This window comes from Marmota flaviventris, chromosome 3 (assembly GCF_047511675.1).
Source record: "Marmota flaviventris isolate mMarFla1 chromosome 3, mMarFla1.hap1, whole genome shotgun sequence".
Lineage (NCBI taxonomy): Eukaryota > Metazoa > Chordata > Mammalia > Rodentia > Sciuridae > Marmota > Marmota flaviventris.
In genome coordinates, this window is record NC_092500.1 from 119,729,870 (window position 1) to 119,747,292 (window position 17,423).

General features: G+C 37.4%; 1 protein-coding gene across 4 annotated transcripts in view; it reads left to right on the forward strand.

The window, feature by feature from the left end:
* The window catches only part of Adipor2 (adiponectin receptor 2), an 80,248-nt gene that overhangs the window by 17,632 nt on the left and 45,193 nt on the right, over positions 1 to 17,423 (forward strand). The window contains exon 2 of one of the 4 annotated variants that reach the window (XM_071610309.1): positions 3,494 to 3,601. The exons of the other annotated variants lie outside the window; for them this stretch is intronic. The gene's annotated coding sequence lies outside the window, so the exon portion shown is untranslated. The remainder of the gene's footprint in view (positions 1 to 3,493; positions 3,602 to 17,423) is intronic. 4 annotated transcript variants of the gene reach the window in all.

Below are 17,423 nucleotides of genomic sequence, written 5' to 3' on the forward strand. Positions count from 1 at the left end.
GTGGTGCTGAGGATCAAACCCAGTGCTTCACACAGGTGTTAGGCAAGCACTGTAGCACCAAGCCACAACCCCAGCTCAGTAAATAATTCTTATTGCTTTGTTTTCATTTTGGATTTGCAGTGCTGGGAATCAAACTCAGGGCTTCATGTAACAAGCACTCTACCACTGAGGTCTATCTCCAACCACTTTGGAAATCCTTACAGGAAGATTCTTATTGGGTATTTTCTTGTAGATACATTGAGAGAATGGCAGCATGGTAGACTTTCAGTGTCTTTTCCTCCAATTTTACTTAACCTAATGACAAGATTTGCCTGTTTTCTTTTCAGGAAATTTTGCCAGTAGGTTAGGGTAGTAGGCCAGAACAGGTTCCCCAATTTTCTTTGATAGGTTGTTCTACTTAATCCTAGGGGAAATAAAGTAAAATAAATGATGTGAAGTGTTGCCGATCTATATATCTTCAAAACAGTCTTTTAAAGAAAACCATGAAACTGCTGTTGATTTGAAATGTTTATTTACAGCAGTTAAGATTTTATGAACACCAGGGCTATGAGATGCCTGTCTTCAAAGTTTAGGTGCCAGCATTGGATGTATAGCTTAGTGGTGAAGTACTTGTCTAGCATGTGCAAGGTTCTAGGCTTGATTTCTCACTGCAAAGGCCAAGGTGCTCCTCAGTTTTCAGCTCTTTTTTTTAAGGACCAGATTAGTGGTATATGTTGGGAACTCTCCCCATTTTATTAGGTTTTTTTTTTTTCCTTTATTTCAGTTAACAAGCTGTGTGTTATGGGCATTTCTCAGAAATGTTCTAAGTACTTGGGAAGAACTCCAGTTTCAATTGATCTTTTAACTGTTTCTGGTATATAACAAGCTTCATGTCCTTCTGAGTTCTTGACTTGAATATTGTTGTAATATGTTAACCTTAACTCATGTTTGGGGCATTTAAGTACTATCATGCATTTGAGAATAGCTTATGGCTCATTCATACAGAGGATTGTGAATAAGAGCATTGACTTAGGCCTCAGGCCTAATAGATTGAATCCTCACTCTGGCACTTATTAACTGTATGAACCTCAGATGTGTTAATTATAACCTCTCTAGCTATTTTGCCATCTGCCAAATGGGGAAAATAATCATATCCTATCTCCCAGGATTATTGTAAGGTCTAAAGAGATAATCCATGGGAAATGTTTTTTGTATGTCAAGCACTGTATGGTAGCTGCTCCAATCATTGTCATTGTCGTCGTTGTCATCATCATCTTCATCATCATCCAGCAAATATTTTTGAGCTCCTATTTTGCATCTCAAACCATGGTTGGTGTGGTAGATACAAAAATGTATTCTGAGGAAGGCTAAGGATTTCCACAGTTCAAAAGGGGAAGACAGGAATGTAAACAGATAAATGCAATTAATTGTGAACAGGTATAATGACAAGTGAAAAAAATAAGGGACTTAGTGTCATAAGCCTGGGAAGATCAGGGAAATAAATTTCTAATTCTTGAATTTATTCTTAAAGTGGAGTAGTAATTTCCTACTCATGTATTTGGCAAGTGTTTACAGAATAGACCAACTGTGTGCCAGTTGCTAATTTAGATGCTAGAAATATAAATGTAGAGAAGGCACATAGTGTCTCTGTTCCTCAGTTAGTTTCAGTTTCATGGGAAAAGATCAGTGGTAAAAAAGAAATAAAAATACCAGACAGGTGCTATTAAAAGGTGGTATAATAAAAAGTGACACTGTGGTTGCTTTAGATGGTGTGGCCAGGAAAGAGTTAAATAATCTTTAGGTTAAAATCTTCATGTCAGAAAGGAGCTGGGAGCCATGGGTAGGGTAGGGGATGAGCATTCCAGGCATGGAGAGCTAGGTTATACAAAGCTCTTTGAACTTTTGGAGTATTTGAGAAATAGATATAAGGCCATTGTGGATAGAAAGGTAAAGGTAAGGGGGAGGTTGGTACAAAAAGAGATGAGAGATAGGGTCAAAGTCATTTAAGGCTTTGTAAGCCAGGGTAAGTTGTTTATAGCTGTATGAGAAAGCATTTTATAAGCCATGTGTGGTGGTGCATACCTGTAATTCCAGTGGCTTTGGAGGTTGAGGCAGGAGGATCGAAAGTTCAAAGCCAGCCTCAGCCACTTCATGAGGCCCTAAGCAACTTAGTGTGATCCTGTCTCAAATTTAAAAATAAAAAGGATTGGGTATGTGGCTCAGTGGTTAAGCGCCCCCGAGTTCAATCTCTGCTAACAACAAGAGCAGCATTTTATAAGCTGTATAAGAAAGCCATTGGAGGACTGTAAGTAAGGATGTGCCTTTTGAAAAAGAGTAGTCACTGCTTTGTAAGGAATGGATTCTGAGGGTTTGGTAACAGAGCCTAGGAGACCTTTTGGAGGCTGTTATGTTAGTAAAGATGAGAGATGGTGAATAAATGGCAGAGAAAAATGGGTAAGTTTGGGCTGTACTGAATCAGCAGGACTTGGTGACTGCATAAGACCCAAGCCAAATCTTAGAACTTGAGCAGTTAGATTGGTAATGCCACTTATTGAACTGGACAAGGGGTGAGAAGCTATTTTATGAGATAATATTTTATATATATATATATATATATATATATGTGTGTGTGTGTGTGTGTGTGTGTGTGTGTAAAATTTGGGGGGGATACTAGGAATTGAACCCTGGAGTACTTCAACACTGAGCTACATCCCCAGCCTTTTTATTTTTTATTTTGAGATAGGGTCTTGCTAAGTTGCCTAAGGCCTTGCTAAGTTGCTGAAACTGGCTTTGAACTCATGATCCTCCTGCCTCGGCCTCCTCTGAGTTGCTAGGATTACAAGTGTGCACCACTGCACCTGGGATGAGATAATTAATTTTGGAGTATGAGTTAGACATCTGTATGAAGAATTTACATTTGGTAGAAGGTTTTAATAGTACTTTGGTATTCATTAAGAGGTTAGGACCAGGGGGAAATATTTGGGAGTAATCGACATGTATCTGTTAGATTTGGTAATGAGGAGTCTTGTCAAGTCTGGTCTCAGTGGGGATATAAGCTAGACTGTAGAGAAAGATTGGGTGAGAAATTAATGAGAATGTGAGGTGGGTTTTGGATACTCTTGGGAAATTTTTTTGGGTGTGTTTAAAAAGGGAAATAGAAAAATAGTTGTGTCTACAAGTGAGACCTAGATTTGAGTAATATCTTTACATTTGCTTGAGTGCAGGTCTTGAGTGTATATGAAAGTTTAAGGTATTTATTTGCCTCATACAATCCTATACTACATTGAGGTAGATGGTGTTTTTTCTTCAGTATACATAAGAAAGTTTAGAAAGTCAAATGACAGTCCAAGGTCATTAGAACTTACAGTCAATAGAACCTGTACTTTTACTCAGTTTGGTACCAGATAGTACCTTTCACTATAGCAAAATGCCCCTTAGATCTTTTATGACCTTGAAAAAGTCAAGTTCCATTTACTTCAGAGCTTTTTACTTTTTCTTTCATTTTTTGAGACAGATCTTGCTGTGTGCCCAGGCTGGCCTCAAACTCTCGATCCTCCTGCCTCAACCTTCTGAATAGCCGGAATTACAAGTGTACATCACCATGCTTTTGAAAGGATTAAAAGTGAGAGATGTAAAAAAAAAATTTAAGTTGTAAATTGTCACAGAGATATAGAAATTTCTTACTTTAAAATGCTATATTTTAGGCATTTTAGGACAGAGTAGGCAATGGCCTTTAAGTTCATTTTTGAATCTTAGTCTTAGTCTTTATCAGTAGTGCTTTGAAAATGTAAGGAGATTGTTAAAACCTAGAACCTGTCAAAGATATTTATAGCTTATGATTTGAACCTGGACATCCTTACTATGGTTTGATGATCTTGTCTTCTGTGCATGTTCTGCAAGGTCTCATTAATTCTCCCCAAAGGAGCTTTTTCCTGAAAGAATTCTTTCTAACGCATGGAGATTTACCAGCTCGTTTTCTCTTCTCCCTTTTAATATTCATTCATTCATTTGACAGATATTGATTGAACATTTCTTATGTTATTAGATATTAGCTATCATGACATGTTTGAGTATGTCATTGTTCTGCCAGAAAAAAGGCCTCGTGTTGGTTTTTACTTGGAATTGGGAAACTTTGTCATGAAGTTTAGCTATAGCTAAAAATTCAGGTGGAAAGCATTATTAGCATTTAAAGTCTTATCAATTATTTTGTGAATCTTCTCCAGCAAAGAGTTACAGATGAAGGGGCCATCTGATGGACAGATGGTACCAGCTTTGCCTGGAGCAGGACTTACTGCTTTGCTTTTGTGGCCTCAGAAACTAGTAAGCCAATCAGTAAAGGTCATTCTGAAGCTGTGTGTGGTAGCGTTTACCTGTAATCCCAGCTACTTGGGAGGCTAAGGCAGGAAGATGGCCACAAAAAAGTCATCTAGAGCATTTGTGGGAATTTTAGGGGAGAAAAGTATGCAAACGGTACAGAAGAGAGCTGGGCATTTGTAAGTAGTCTCTTTTTAAAAACTTCAAACTTAGTATTTTACTTAAAGATGCAAATATCAATATATTAAATACACTTAATAACTTAGGTTCTTTTTTTTGGTTCTTATCAATGTTTATGAATGATGTTTAATTTTATATCTTAACATAAATGAAAAAATTTGACTTACATGTTTTCACCTTTACAAGTACATTTCAGCTAATTTGAAGCTTGAAAAAGAAATGTCTTAGATGATCTGTTTTATTTTGAATAAAGTTTAGTACTATGAATTATAAACCTTGACCTGATCATCAAAATCACCTGGACAGTTTAAAAAAACAGATTCCCAATTTTCCATTCATCCCTAAAAGAATAAACAAACCCAAAAATCTTAAGTGGATCAGACTTTTTGAGGATGAGATTTGGGAATTTGTATTTTTTTTAAAAGATCCTTGGATAATTGTCGATTGTTGCAGCCTCCCGAGTTGCTGGGATTACAGGCATGTGCCACCACATCTGGCATCACTTTCAGTTCTAAATTTGGATTACTTAATGGTGGAGAATAGGCTGCAAAATATGTATTGTGGTTTTGTTGGCCTGTCATAACTAAGATGAAAGCAGCTGATTTCAAAGTGACTTAAAAGGTGTATCCTGGAATCCTTACCTATCATTCTGTAATAAGTATATGTTTAAGATTTCTAGTATCAAGTAGATGGTTTGATTTGATTGGGAACCCGAATGGTATAAATTGTTGTGCATGGAAGTATCAGTATGTTGTATCTCTCATTACCTCTTCATTCAGACTTCAGTGAATTAAAATATAGTGGAGACAAATCTGAATCTACTAATTAATGGAATGAGATTATTTTTTAGAATGGAATTATTTACTTGAGCAATAGGAAGAGTAATTATGTTAGTCAGTTTTTTATCATAGTGACCAAAATACCTGAGGAGGATAAGTTTGTTTTGGACTCAACCGTTTCAGAGGTTCAGTCCATGGTTGGCGCTCCACTGTACTGGGCCTGAGGGGAGGCAGAACACCACAGCAGAAGGGCATTCTGAGGAAAGGTGCTTAGCTCATGGCAGGCAGGAAGTGCAGAGAGAGTGAGGAGCCAGGGAGAAGATACGATCCCCAAGGGCATGCCCTCAACAATTTACTTCCTCCAGCTCTACCCCACTTACAGTTATCACCCTGTAGTCCATTCAGATTTTTAATTCATTGGATTAATCTATTGATGAAGTCGCTGCTCTAATCTAATCTTTTCATTCTGAACATGGTTGCATTGTCTAACAAATGAGTTCTTTGGGGGACTTATTTATTTATTTATTTGGAAATACTGGGAATTAATGGAACCCAAGGGTGCTTTACTACTGAGCTACACCCACAGACCTTTTTATTTTATTTTGAGACAGTGTCTTGCTAAGTTGCCTAGGCTGGCCTCAAACTTGGGTTCCTTCTGCCTCAATTTCCTGAATTGCTGGGGTAACAGGTGTGAATCATCCCACCTATGTGGGGGACATATTTAGATTCAAACTGTAGCAGATAGGAAAGGTATCATATTTTCTATTGAAAGACACCCCCCCCCCCCCCCCCCCCCCGCTTTTTTAGGTGATGCTGGGGATTGAACCCAGGGCCTTGTGCATGCTAGATAAGCACTCTACCAACTGAGCTATATCCCCAGCCCCACACAGATCATTCTTTTTTTTTTTTTTTTTAATTAAGGCATTTTTCTTTTCTTTCTTTTTTTTTTTAAGAGAGAGAGGAGAGAGAGAGAGAATTTTAATATTTATTTTTTAGTTTTTTTTTGGCAGACACAACATCTTTGTTTGTATGTGGTGCCAGGCAAGCGCGCTACCGCTTGAGCCACATCCCCAGCCCCAGATCATTCCTTTTTTAACGACTGAATAATATTCCATTTTATGTTTATACTACATTTTGTTAGTTTATTCATTCACTTATGTACAGTTATTTCTACCTTTTGGCTATTTTGAATAATGAGGCTATGAACATTGCCTTACAAGTATCTGTTTTAGTCCTTGCTTTTAGTTTTTTGAATATATACCTAGGAGTGGAATTACTGAGTCATATGGTAGTTCTGTTTAACTTTAAAAAAATTTTTTAAAGATGTTGATGGACTTTTATTTTATTCATTTATTTCTTTGTGGTGCTGGGAATCGAACCCAGTGCCTCATATATGCTAGGCAAGCTACTACTGAGCCACAACCCCAGCTCCTGTGTGTTTAATTTTTTTTTTTTTTTTTTTGAGGCAGGGGAATACCGAGGATTGAATTCTGGGGCATTCGGCCGCTGAGCCATATCCCCTGCCCTATTTTGTGTTTTATTTCAAGACAGGGTCTCACTGAGTTGCTTAGTGCCTCACTTTTGCTGGGGCTGCCTTTGAACTTGTGATCCTCCTCCTGTCTCAAGTCTCCCGAGTCACTGGGATTATAGGTGTGTACCACCATGCCCAGCTATGTTTAACTTTTTGAGAAATCTATCTATTACTGTATTTTTTATCATCATTTGGTGAAATGAAGTTTTGTGCAAATTGGTTTTGGTATCCAGTTGCCCTTAGCATTTATGTTATGTTTGTTTTACTGGTAAATTATGTGCATGATTTTCTACTTCTTGCATTGAAATTTCTAGTGTGGAGTATTGTATGTAATACTGTGGACTGGTCATTCCTGCCCCCCTTTTTTTAATATTTATTTTTTAGTTGTAGTTGGACACAATACCTTTATTTATTTTTATGTGGTGCTAAGGATTGAAGCCAGAGCCTCAACACATGCTAGACGAGTGCTCTACCACAACCCCAGTCCTCTTTTTTTAAATAAAACCTTAAATTTGAGGTAATTGTTGATTCATGCAAATGTAATAAATAATACAGGGATACCCCATTTCCTTTGGCACATTTTCCTAATGGTAAAATTTGGAAAAATGTAGTTAATATTACTACTGTGATACTGATGTTGATGCAGTCAAGATAAGACTATTTCTATCACTCCAAGGATCCCTCATGACAATTACACCCAGTTCCCTCATGCATCTATCCCATCTGTACCTCCTTAAACTACCCTTTCTATAATTCTGTGATTTCTAGAATACCATATAATCCATAGTGTATTTGGCAGCTTTCCATTGCTGTGACAAAATAACTGAGGAAAAATACTTGAAAAACATTCTTTTTTTCTCATGGTTTCTATCTGTGTTCAGCTTGCTCCATTATTTCTGGACCAGGGGTGAGACAGAAAGTACATCATGATAGAAGGGTGTAGTAGAGCATAGTTGCTCACCTCATGGAGGTTGTGAAGGAGAGAGAAAAATAAGCATGCACATGCATGTGGTACACATCAGGATACGGGAACAAAATATACCCTTTGAAGGCACACTCCAGTGACCCACCTCATCCAACTAGCTTCGTCTTCTGAGATTTCCACCTCTAAATACTGCCACCAACTGAGAACCAAGTCTTTTACACATAAGCCTTTAGGAGATATTCCAGATCTAAACTATTACGTTCTGCCCCAGCTCCCAAAGAATAATACTCATCTCACAATGCAAAAAAACATTCAATCCATTTCCAAGAATCATCATAGCCTTAAGAATTCCAGCTTTATTCAAGAGTCCAAGTCCAAAGTCTTCTATAAGATTCAAGACAGATATTTAGCTGTGAGCCCCTATAAAATAAAAAAACAGAATATATACTTCCAACACACAGGGTAAACAGTCCCATTCCAAAGTGGAGCAGTGGGGGGGGGGGGGGGGACAGAAAGGAGATATAAGACCTAAGCAGGACTGAAACCTAGCAGTGCAAATAACATTTTTAGCCCTGTGTCCAGCATGTGAAGCACCTGGTGGGATATGGACCCCAAAGGGGTTAGGCAGCCCAGCCCCTGTGATCTTACCAGCTGCAGTCCACATGGCCACTCTCTTGGCCTAGCTGTGCTCACTGTCTGCAGCTTTCCTTGGCAGAATTCCACATTCCTGGCATTTCTGTGTTCTTGGGGTCTCCACTAAACCTTCAGCTTTACTCTCACAGCTTCATGCATAGCCCTCGCAGGGGCTGCCTGTAGGAATTCTGAACCTAACCGCGTACTACTGATTGGACTCTCAGGCTTTTCTTTAGAATCTGGGTGGGAACCTCTAGCATTTTTTTTTTTTTTTTTTTGGTGGGAGGGGGTACCAGGGATTAAACTCAGGAGCACTCCGCTACTGAGACACATCCCCAGCCCTATTTTGTATTTTATTTAGAGAAAGAGGCGCACTAAGTTGCTTAGCGTCTTGCCATTGCTGAGGCTGGCTTTGAACTCATGATCTTCCTGTCTCAGCCTTCCTTCCAAACCACTGGGATCACAGGCATGTGCCACTGCGCCTGGTGCCTCTAGCATTCTTTTTTTTTAAAGAAAGAGTGAGAGAGAGAGAGAGAGAGAGTTTTTTAATATTTATTTTCTAGTTTTCAGCGGACACAACATCTTTGTATGTGGTGCTGAGGATCGAACCTGGGCCGCACGCGTGCCAGGCAAGCGCGCTACCGCTTGAGCCACATCCCCAGCCCTCTAGCATTCTTTATACCTTCAAAACCAACATAAATGGATGATGCTAATGTCTGCTGCTTGTGGGAGCAATACCTGGGGATGCTTGCATCATGGGTTGAATGACTTCTGAGTGCCTGAGTGGCAGAATATGATAAAATGATTCCTAGGGAAGTAATTTCCTAGTCAGCTCAGTAGGAGCAGGGCACCCTGGTTCTCTCTTCTCAAAACAAAGCCTTTTCAAAGGAGTTTGTCCTTAAGCTTGCTATGGATGGGGGTCTGGCTAATTTCTGACATGCCTTCAAAACATCTTTCCTATTGTCCCTATGCAAAGTACTTGACTTTTTAAAAAGTGTCACTCTTCAGTAAGCATATCTTCCTTAGTCCCAATTTTTACACATGCTTCTTTCCCGGCCAAACTGCAGGTTTTTCACATTTTTCTGCTCTGCTCTTTTCTCTCATTTCTCACAGTAAACCTGGTTTAAAGCAGCCAGCAATACTCATGCCACATGAATGCTCTTCTGTCTTGAAATTTCCTCCACCAGATAAAGTAGTATATTATTTTCTTACTCAACCTCATACAGAATCTTAAGGCATGGCCCAGTGTAATTGAGTTTTTTGCCAGAATATAACACGAATGGCCTCTCTTTAATCCAATTCCCAATGGATTCTTCATTCCCACCTGAAACCTCGAGCACAGTGTTCAGTGTTTTCATTCCTGTCAGCATCCTGGTCTACTAAGCTCCCAACATTATTGTCCATTAAATTCTGTTTAAAACATTCTAGGACTTCTTTACCCTCTGTCTCCAAATCTTTCTAAGCTCCTCCTTAAGCCCACTCTCAACCTTCTGACCTATGTGGTCCCTAGTACCCCCCCTAAATTGAGGACTCCAAACTACTCTTTTCCTTTGTGGGAGACATTTGTGCAAGACACACATACACATTGTTACCATATTCAAAATTAAAAAAAATTAAAGATAATAAATTTGTTACATATTAATACAAATAGCATTTTAGAAAAAGTAACTATTTTCCAAAATAAAAAAATTAGAAAGTTTTGCAGATTTTTCTAACATTTGGGTTAATTGAAGGTAACTGCATTCTCATATCTATTTCTGCATTAAAACTTGAGTTATTACATATCACATAATCTCTGGGTAACTCCATTGTTCACTTGTGAAAGAATAGAGGCAATAAAGTTAATGTCAGTATTACTAATTTTGACCTGTTAAGACTTCCTAAAAGGTCTTTAAAGATCTTGGAGGTCTTTAAACCCCACTTTGAAAATCAGTGTCTGGGCTGGGGATGTGGCTCAAGCGGTAGTGCACTCGCCTGGCATGTGTGCGGCCGGGTTCGATCCTCAGCACCACATACAAACAAAAGATGTTGTGTCTGCCGATAACTAAAAAAAAAAAATATTAAAATTCTCTCTCTCTCTCTCACTCTTAAAAAAAAAAAAAAGAAAATCAGTGTCTTAGCCAGTGACTAATCAGCTTTCTTAAATTTTGCTCTTTAAACCTAGCATCGATACGTGAACTCGTCCATTACTTTATATCTGTCTTTATTGTGATTGTTAGCGTGTGTGTGTGTGTGTTTGCTTGTTTGTTTGTTTATTTATTTATTTATTTTTTCCCACTAGAGAAGACCATACATAGACAGTGGGAATAAGAAAAACACAGTTGTTATTAACATGTTGCCTCATTAAGTTGGTGTTTAGATAGTTTTTTAGATTGGACTCAGGTTATACAATGATTTGAAGAGGGAAGGTAATATAAAGAAATAATAACTTTTAACAGAGAATTTGGATAAGGAGGAGTTGCCTAGAAAGAAACAAAAAGAATGTTAATGAGTATAGGAATAGTAGCAGTTACAGGGATAACCACTATCCTTAAGTTTGGGATGAGTACTTAAGGAAGAGAGCCTTCCACTCTTACCCTTGCCTGAAATCTAGATCTTGGAGAGGGCATGACTACGGTTCAGAAAACAGTGGAGACGTTTGTTGTGGTCCTGAGCTGCCAGGACTTGATGGAGAGAATACCCTCTGGAATTTGCTGGAAATTTACTCTTCACTAGAAAACAAAGCCCTATTCTGTGTATCTTTGTTGGCAGTTCCCTCTGCTGATAAAATTTAACATCATGCCATCTGGCAAAGGAAAAATATTTGAAGGTACCAGGTGATTTTCCTAGTGCAGACAAAAAAGGTGAATTCGAAATGGAGATACAAAGTTGGTAACAGGCATAATCCACCCCTTTCATAGTCCAGCTTCTATTAAACTCATCTACAGAAGTCAAAAGGTAATTAAGAAGGACATACATATTTGTCATTTTTTCCAAAGATGGGAACCTTAAAAAGCCAGTATATTGGGAGGCATATTATTAACAATATGATGTCATTTCAATTTTTGTTTGTGGGTATTATTTATATGTAACTTGATAGATTGGAGATCCCTTTCCAGACTATAAGCTTGGAACAGATTTTGCAAAGTATTTCTGTATTGGTTTACTTGAGGAATCTTGTATTTTTCAAATTCCTTTTCAGTTGGCAGCAAAAATTCACAGCTAAGGATAATTTTTTTCATGTCTTTAGGTTCTAGATTTTTGTTAGGAAGTAAGATGAAGCAGACTTTGAAAAAAATTATACTGCATAGTTACCAAGTGAATTAGAAAAATATTTTTAGTTCAACTTCAAGGTTTGTTTATATACTCATTTCCTGTTTGCTATAGTAACATATCACCACAAATTTTAGAGACTTAAGATAATGCTTTATCTTGCAGTTCTGTAGCTAAAAGATCTGACAGAATTTCATTGGCTGAAGCTAAAGTGTCATTAGGGCTGAGTCCTGTTCTAGAGGCTTTGCAGGGAAATCTCTTGCTGTGCTTTTTCCAGATTTTAGAGACTTCGTTCCTTTAGCGGTATTGCAGTTCTCTTTTCTTTTTGGAGTCATGTCTTTCTGACTCTAAACTCTTCAGTTTATCTCCTCCACTTTTAAAGACCCTGATGATTATAGTAGGCCCACTGGATAATCCAGTATATTTTCCCTGTTCACCTGATTCGCAAGATTAATTACGCCTCCATTCCTGGTTCTTCTTTGTTTCGTAACCTAACATATTTGTAAGACATTCACAAGTTCTAGGGATTAGCATGCGAACCATTTTTGGTGGACCATTATTTGACATGTTACAATTTACTTACTTTACAGTTCTTCTAAAAGGTGGGAACATTTAGATATTATGTTCCAGGTGTGATTTTGCTTAGGGGGAAAAACAAACTGAGCAGCTATTTTTTACTTCCAGGTAGAAAATTTTGTTGTGTAAAATACCCTTAAAGTTTTAAAAAGGATCTACTTTAAGTCTCATACCCATATGTCAATGACTACTCACTGGAGGATGATTCTTCAAAATGTCTTTCGTATTAGTCTTTTACCTTAGTTTGAGAATGGGCAAAAAAGAGAAATACCCACACACACATACATACACACACACACACACACATACATATACACAGAGATAGATTTTTTAAAGAATTAAGATAAGCTGGGCATGGTGGCACACACTTGTAATCCTGCCTCCCAAAGGATCATGGCTGTTTTACAGTGCAAAAATGCATGGTGGCACACACTTATAATCCCAGGAGCTAAGGAAGCTGAGGTAGGAGGTTTGCAAGTTCAAGGCTAGCCTCAGCAACTTTGCACAACACTGTCTCAGAATAAAAAATAAGAAGGGCTGGAGGTGTGGCTGAGTGGTAGAGCACTCCTGAATTCAGTTCCCAGTACGGGGGGGGGGGGGGGGGGAGGTTTTACTGGAATGTAAGCACAGTGTTTAGATATCACTCAGCTCATGGCAGCCAGGAAGGGGCAAGAGAGAAGGGTGAGTGGGGTGGGAGTGGGGAGAAACAAGAAATGAGCTTTTAGTACACATCATCTGACCTCCAACCATGCCCCAACACCTACAGTTTCTACTACCTTCTATTAATCTAGTGAGCTATCAATAGATTAATGTACTGATGAGGTCAGGAGTCCTTTTTGCCCAGTAGTCCAGCCTCTGAACATTGTGCACTGGGAACCAGGTCTTCAACATATGAGACTTTGGGAGACATTCCATATCCAAACTGTAAAATTAGCTCCTGCCTCCCAAAGGATCATGGCTGTTTTACAGTGCAAAATGCATTCATTTCATCTCTGCAAATCCCCATAGTCTTGAATTCCAGTGTTTCTCAAAAGTCTGTGTCTCTTAAGAGATCAAAGGCAAACTCTTAGCTTTGAGTCCCTATAAAAATAAAAAAGCAAGATACATACCACCAACAGAGAGTGGTGCAGAATAAATGTTTCTATTCCAAAAGTGAGGAATAGGAAAGATGAGGGGTGGCTGTGGCTCAGTGGTAGCGCACTTGCCTGGCATGTGTGAGACACTGGGTTTGATTTTTAGTAAAGAATAAATCCAAGTGGACAGCTTTTTGTTTCACTATTTACATAGATTTGTAGGCAGAGGTATATACTTGCATTCTAGATATTGGGATGCTACATTAATTATTGCTATGTAGGGAAACCTCAAAATTTCTTTCTCTGATATGGCAGTGATAAAGTTGTTGCTATAACTCTGGGTTGGCAAACTGTAGCCAACCCTAGTGTCCTGCCTGATTTTTGAATGAGCTGATTGCTTTTTTACATTTAAAAAGTAGTTTTAAAAATAATGCTTTGTGATATTGGAATGAAAATTAAATGAATTGTGAATTTTAGTGCTCATAAATAAGGTTTTATTGGAATATAAGCACAGTTGTTATTTACATGTTGTCTCTGGCTACTTGCGTGTTCCAGTGGCAGAATTGTGTAGTTTGCAGACGAGACCTTTTGTGGCTTACACAACCTAAAATATTTACTATTTGGTCTTTTTTCCTTTTTTAAATATAATGTTATTGTATTTTTTATACCTTTATTTTGTTTGTTTATTTTTATGTGGTGCTGAGGATAGAACCTGGTGTCTTACACATGCTAGGCAAGCACTCTATTTGGCCTTTTTAACAAGAAGTTTGTTGACCTTGCTTTAGAGTGTTATGAGCACTGTTATTATCTTGCTCACACATGCTCTTGAAGTAGCTTCTTCAAATTGCTTATTAGATGATTAAAATGTAAGGGTAACCCTACATAAAGGGTTATGATGATGTCTTTTACTGGTAGAAAATGTTGAGAAGTTACTGTGTTTTTTTTTTTTTTTTTAAATTTCTGTAGAAAAATGTTAAAACAGGGCTGGGGTTGTGGCTCAGTGGTAGAGTGCTTGTCTCAAATATGTGAGGCGCTGGGTTTGATTCTCAGCACTGCATAATAAATAAAAAAATAAAGGCCCATTGACAAGTAAAATAAATAAATAAATGTTAAAAAGGCGTGTAGTTCTGTCAAAAGCTAAATATGTTATTTGTTAGGGCTGCCCATGAAGTACCATAGACTGGTTTTAACAACAAACTTATTTTCTCACAGTTTTGGAGGCTAGACTTCTAAGAATAAGCTATTAATAGGTTTGCTTTCTCCTAAAGCCTCTACTTGAATTGCAGGGTTTTTTAGTCCTGGTATGCGTTCCTGGTGTCTGTTTTTTCTCTTACAGGGCCATTATTCATATTGGTTTTTCTCCTACAGGGCCATTATTCATATTGGTTAGGGCCCCATCTTTATAACTTCATTTAATTATCTCTTTAAAGTTCCTGTCTCCAAATATAATTGCAGTCTGAGGTACTAGGGGCTAGGGCTTTAACATATGAATTTTGAAGGGATCAAGTTCATTCCACACCACCAATAAATTTCTTTTGGAAATTTTCATTTATTCATTAAGCATATCTTGAGGATGACAGTGTTCAAGATATAGATGGTGAACAAAACAGGTCTGACATTTAAGGAGCTTATGGTTTAGTGGGGGAAGACAGAAAATAAAAAGGAAAACAATTTCAGAGAGTGGTACGGGCTACAAAGGAAATTAAACAATATTATGAGTAACTAGTATAGTGGGGTATAGTGGGGTAATGTTAGGGTTGCCTCAAAAACGTGACTTTCACCTGAGAAGTAAATAATGAGGAATAGCTAACTAGTTAAGTACCCAGACCTGTTTCTGGGTTCTGATACTGTTCAACATTGGCGTGGAAAAGGATCAAATGGATAGTGAAAAGATTTAAATTTTGTAAGTTGTGATTTGAAAGATAGGCAGGGTTGAAGTCAGGAATGATTTTTTGGACATTATTGTAAGGATTTTGGTTATCCTCTGCACAAAGAAAATCTGGAGGGATTTTAATAGGGGAGTGACATGATTTTTCTGTTTGAAAGACTATTTGGCTGTTGAATAAATAAAGGAGACTGCAGGTACAAAAGTGGAAGATAGGGAGATCACTTAGGGAACCCATATATTCTAGGATGGAAGTATTTTGGCCTGTGGTAGTTCCAGGGAGGAGGAAAAGAAATGGAAAGAATTTGAGAGTGATTTTGGAGGTCAAATCCATAGTATTTACTAATGGATTGTGTGTGGGAATTTGGGAAAAGAGAAAAATATCTTTGACAATAATGTTATAGAATACTGTCCTCTGTGGCAGGTAAACCCTATAGTGTTAAAAGATTAGGTTATTCCTATAGCAGCAAGTTGCAGAATATAATTGGAAAGGTAAAGCTTTCAGTTATGAAATAGGCAAATATAAGGCAAGCACACAGGCTATAATTTAATTCAGTGTCCTAATGACAGGCTTATAACTTCTAGAAAGCCTGTAGGGAATTCATAGTTTGTCAGAAAGTATGCCTTTGGGAATAATAACCTGTTTGGAACCAAAAAGACCCGGAGAATATTATAGTGAATGTCAGGTTTGATGGCATGGCTATGCATGCAATTAAGTGATTTTCTTTCTAGAGTTCTTTACTCCAAGATAAATGTTTTTAAAGAGAACCAGCCTTTTGGTGAAAGTGGACAGGATATATGAATTAATGGTAGATAAAAATGAATGAAATAGGTCAAGGCTTTCTTCCTCAAAATTTGAACTTTCTCTGTCAAGAAGAATTTTAAGGTTGTTAAACTGTTAGTGTGAACCCAGAGAGTTGTGAGACTTGGGTCTTATTTTGACACCCCTAGTTCTGAATCTTAGGGTCCTCATCCATAAGACAGGTCTCTTTGAGATGGGTGATTTTAGAAGGGAAAAAGTATGTATTATTCCAGATTTCTGAACGGAACATACAGAAGTAAGACAATTGATAGTATCCTTCATTTCAGAATTACCAGGTGTCGTCCCCTATTTTGTTTTTTTCTTCTGAAGAAACAGGGATTGATGAGTTTAGTCATGTTACTTTTATTAAGGGAGAAGATAGCAATCCTTATAGTGTTTGCAAAATATACCTCTTTGAGAAGCATATTTAAAAATTTGCTTATGTAGGGATTTTTAAAAAATATTTTTTAGTTGTAGTTGGATACGACACCTTTATTTCACTTGTTTATTTTTGTATGTGGTGCTGAGGATCGAACCCAGGGTTTTGCATGTGTGAGGCGAGCGCTATACCGCTGAGTCACAACCCCAGCCCTTATGTAGAAATTTTATGATAGTACTAAATTGTATGGAGTGGTTTTGGCAGACAGTGATTCAAACTCTGTAAAACATGTAACTCAGATTTCCAGGAACTAGTTTTAATGACTTTTTCTCAAACTTAGAATGGAACTGTATGTGATGAATAGGCTTTTATATGCTACATACAAGAGTAAGACTGTGAGGGTTGTCATTTCCTGGTCAGCCTTTATTTTTCCTTGTTTTTCAGACTATCATTACAGGTGTGTGCTCCACCCAAGGAATTCTATCACTAGTTGTTTTTAGCTGTTAATGATGATAGAGGTTATGAAAATAGTCTATATCTAACTGCAGAAAACAGCTCTTACTTTACTGTTAATTTTTAAAAATATATTTATTTTTTAGTTGTAGGTGGACACAATACCTTTATTTATTTATTTTTTAAAATTTTTATGTGGTGCTGAGGATCGAACCCAGTGAGTGCCTCATACATGGTAGGTGAGCGCTGTACACACTCTGAGCCTCAACCCCAGCCCCTACTGTTAAATTTTATATGAAATAAAGTGCTGAAAAATTCTTAAAAGATACTTATAATTAATGTTTGTAGAATTATGAACACTATTTTTGGTGCTCAAAGCTATTTTCATTATTCACTTAATTAAAATATAATTATTAGAATAAATATATGCAGTATAAAATTCAAAAGCTACTAAGTGATATACAACAAAATATTCTTTTTCCTATATTTTCACTTATCCACTTTCCTTTCTCAACTTCCTAAGATTTTATACAAACACACTAACTTGCCTTTTTTGCATAAAAATATTGGAAATATTTATGTAAAAGGGTGTTTTAAAATCGTTCTTACACATAAAAGATTAAGCCCTTTAGTAAATTATAGATTATTTCTAATTGTTAAAT